The sequence below is a fragment of the Myotis brandtii genome, unplaced genomic scaffold (genome assembly GCF_000412655.1).
Source record: "Myotis brandtii unplaced genomic scaffold, ASM41265v1 scaffold105, whole genome shotgun sequence".
Lineage (NCBI taxonomy): Eukaryota > Metazoa > Chordata > Mammalia > Chiroptera > Vespertilionidae > Myotis > Myotis brandtii.
In genome coordinates, this window is record NW_005353538.1 from 969671 (window position 1) to 974140 (window position 4470).

Sequence of the window (4470 nt, forward strand, 5' to 3'; positions counted from 1 at the left end):
CCCCGGCCTCTCTGATGGAGACCAGGGCAAGTTTCCCCGTCTCCTGGGACAGGCTGCCTTCCTGAAGAATGGAATTGTTTTTCTCACACCTTGGCCTTTGTCCTCTTTTAGATCAGATTCCACCATCGTTGTACAAACGGAAGGAGGATCTTTGTACCCTGAGTAGAACTTCAGAGGGAGGAAACCGACTAGAACTGACTAGTTCTCAACCTGTGGGTCGCGACCCCTTTGGCGGTCGAACGACCCTTTCACAGGGGTCGCCTAAGACCATCCTGCATATCAGATATTTACATGACGATTCATAACAGTAGCAACATTACAGTTATGAAGTAGCAACGAAAATAATTATATGGTTGGGTCACAACATGAGGAACTGTATTTAAAGGGCCAGAAGGTTGAGAACCACTGGACTAGAAGGCGGGACTCCAGGGGGAAGGGGACCTCCCTGGGGCTCTTCAAATCGGGGGTGTCCCTGAGCCAGGAGGACGCTTACTCTAAGGCTTGGGAAGTGTCTGTCTCCACGTCAGTCACAAACCAGGGAGCAGAAAGGGGAAGAAGTTGGGTTTATTGCAGGGTGGGTTGTGTTGGGCCCACTCCAAAGCCCCAGCCACATCTGAAACTATGAGTGGGACAGAGTGGGGTAGGGGAGGCCAGAGCTTGGACCAGCATTTAAAGGGATAAGAGGGCCCTGTAGCTTTAAACCCGCCCTTTTCCTTCCAACCCCCCCCCCCCCCCCCAGCCAAGGTCGATGCCTAGATTCTCTGGAGATGAAACCTGAGCTGCAGCCAGCTCCCTAAGTGACTAAGGACCACTGGCCTGGCACACCGGCCTGCATAAATCCCCAGGTTCCTGGAGGAGCTGAGAGTTGTGTCTTCTCCCTGCCCTGCCAAGCTGCTCACTGGTGGCTCTGGAGGCTGTGCTTTGTGGTCTCCATGGAAACCATTAGTTGCTAAGCAACTGGAGCATCATCTGTGCTGAGCTCTCACATCTAATTATCCCATCACAGCAGAGGAGAAGGGTTTGGGGAGCTGAGAGGAGGGGAGGCCACGCTCAGGAGTGAGAGGATAACTCTCTCAGCCTCTTAGCTGAGCAGACCCCTTGGCTACACGGAGGCCCCTGGAAGCCACAGGCCCCCGCCGCCCGGAGAATTTTCTCTGGGCTTGGAGTCAGCAAACTAGAAGCACAAGTGCTGGTGTCTCAAGCCTGGACCCACGCTCTCTAGGCTGTCTCCCTGCGCTGGGTTCTCAATCCTAAACTCCCTCAAGTTCCCTCCCGCCTCTCTCCTTCTAAGTTCCATATTCAAGTTAACAAATATGTATTGAGTATCCGATATGTCCCTGGCCCTGTGCGAGGCACCAGGGATGGGCAGGTCAGAGAAGTTCTGCCCCCAGGGAGCTCCCAATCTCCCTCTGCTGCTTGGACTGGCTTCCTCCCAGCGCAGACCCGCTCTTTCTGAACGACAGCACTTTTTTTTTCTTGACTCTGGTCGTTTTGCAGCTGTAAGACCTCAGCTGAGAGCCCAGGTCTGTGGGCTGCACTGCGGTTTTCTCCCCCTAAAGCCACCCTCTGCCCCCAGGGCCTTAGCAAAGTGGGCCCATGGGCTCCAGGGGCCTGTCAGCCTCTCTTAGGGGCCTCTTGCTGATGAGTGGTGCCATAGGCTTTAGGTAAGTCACTCTGAACCTCCATTTTCTCACCTAAAATGGGAAGACTCATTCCTTCCCATTCCTCTAGCAACATATGACAGGTGTAAGAAATAAAGGTGCAGGCCCTGGCTGGCTGCTCAGTGGTTAGAGTGTCAGCCTGCAGACCAGACCAAAGGGTCATGGGTTTGATTCCCATTCAAGGGCATGTACCTCAGTTTCCGGTTTGATCCCCAGGCCTGGTCAGGGCACGTGCGGGAGGCAACCAATCGATGCCTCTCTCTCATGTCAATGTGTCTCTCTCTCTCTTTCTCCCTCGCCCTCCTTTCTCCCTTCCACACTCTCTAAAAGTCAATAGGAAAAAATATCCTCGGGTGAGGGTTAACACGCACACGCACACGCACACGCACACGTGCAGGAGAAACGCAGGAGATCATTGCCCTGACCTGTAGGACGCACTGGGGAGACCCTGGGCTGAGCCTGGAGGTGAGACGCAGTGCTCACCAGAAGTTGGTCCCATGGAACATGGCCAGGCCTCTGTCCTAGAGACCTGAGGCTGGACGAGGCCGTGAGAATGACAATCTCCGTCACTCAGTTGGAAACCACACGGATGCTCCATTTTCTTTCTAATGTTACCCACGTCTGCTTCCAGCTTCACAGCTTTGGCCAAATTACCCACGTAGCTACCCTGAGCGGCAGTTTCCTCATCTGTGGGAAGGGTAGACAGTCTGTCTCGCCCGGATACTGCGTCTGTCACTCAGTTAATTTATGAAAGAGTGTCTAGCACAGGATCTGGTTCAATAAATATTAATTTGAATAATTAATCTTCTCCTTTCCTTTTTATTAACCCTTCGTGCAGGTAGGACACAGAGGCAACTCATTATTTTCCCAAAGTTATAGAGTGAGTAGGGAAGGAGATGGCATAGAAGTTAGAATCTGCGTCGACCTATGAACCAGGAGGTCAGGATTCAATTCCCGGTCAGGGCACAGTGCGGGGTGTGTAAGAGGCAGCCCATCAGTGATTCTCTCTCATCATTTATGTTTCTATTTCTCTCTCCCTCTCCCTTGCTCTCTGAAACCAATAAAAATATGTTTTTTGGGGGAAAAAAGAAATTAGAATTTGTGTCCCCAGCTGTGTCACTGGTACAGAGGGAGGTGGGTGGGTAGGAAAGGCAGTGGGTTTGGAGGGGTGCCAGGGATGGGACGTGCGGTGCCCTGTACAGCAAGCGCGCCGCGGGTCTGGGCGCACAGGAAACATCTTGCTCAGTGAGCGTCTGCTGAACAGTAACTCTGTGCGGGGTTGCCGGTGGTAAGGTACAGAGATAAGACACCATTGCTGCTTTCAAGTTGCTGAGTCTTAAAAAGTGAACCAGAGTTAGCCTGGTTGAAATATGGAAGGAGAGAGTTTGAAAAGGGGGAGCAGCCCTGGTCGGGTGGCTCAGTTGGTTAGAAGGTCATCCTGATGCACCAAGGTTACAGGTTTGATCCCCAGTCAGGGCACATACAAGAAGCAACCAATAAATGCTTGAATGAGTGGAACAACAAACCGATGATTTGTCTGTTTTATAAATCGCCACATTTGGGGGGTGAGTTGTTAACATCCTCTGGACATTTTCATGATTGAATATGTGAGTCTGGGGCAGAGAGAGGTATGGGATAAAGAGAGAAAAGGTGAGCCCGGTCGGCGTGGCTCAGTGGTTGAGCGTTGACCTATGAACCAGGAGGTCACGGGTTCGATTTCTGGTCCGGGGTTGTGGGTTCCATCCCCGATGTGGGGCGTGCAGGAGGCAGCTGATCAATGACTCTGTCATCATTGATGTTTCTCTCTCTTGCCCTCTCCTTTCCTCTCTGAAATCAATAAAGTTGTTTTGTTTTTTTTTAAGAGAGAGAGGAAAGGCGAGCAATGGCTGAAACCCTGAGTGTGGACGAGTCCTGGCAGAGAGCAGGAGAGAAGGAGACACCAGGACAGGGGCCTGAGAGACATAGCGTCTGAGGGACAGATGGAGGGAGGGGAGCTGATGAAGGAGGATGAGAATGAGGAGGAAAACGGAGGGAGTGGATGGAGAGTTTCCAAGAGAAGTGTCACGTGAGTGAAGTAAGGGCTAAGCACTGTCCACTGGGCTGGGCATCTTGAGGGCCATGCAGCTCCTTCGGAGCAGCTTCCTGCCGGGGAGGAAGGCAGAGGCCAGAGCCACCTGCGAGGATGTCCCGGTAGAGCCGTGCAGCTTTCAGGAAGCTTGGGCAGGAAGCGAAGGAGATGCCTGGAGAGAAACTGGGGTCCAGAAAAGGCTCATCCATTCTGTTTTCAAAGTCAAAGATGCAGGAGAGAGGGGTGTGTAATGATGGAGAGGCTTTTGGAGGAGGAAGAAAACGGGGTTCAGATCAGAGGTAGAGGCATTAGCCTTTGCCTTAAGAACCACATCCGCTTTAAATTATACACTGAGTGGCCAGATTATGATGACCACCTGACGTCTGTAGGCAAATTAGCCGTACTCTGCATCTTATGGGATATGGAAGCCGAAGGCCTGTTCAAACACCTTTGCTGTCTGCAGTTACAAGATAAAACGTCTCCAATTCGCACAGGAACACAAGGATTGGACAGTTGAGCATTGGAAAAAAGTCACGTGGTCCGATGAATCACGTTTCCAATTGCATCATGCAGATGGCAGAGTGAGAATTTGGCGGAAACAGCATGAAAGCATGCACCCCACATGCATGAGTACAGCCCTTCAAGCTGGTGGGGGCAGTGTTATGGTTTGGGGCATGTTTTCCTGGCATGATTTGGGCCCTTTAATTCGTGTGGAACAATGTCTGAATAGCACAACATACC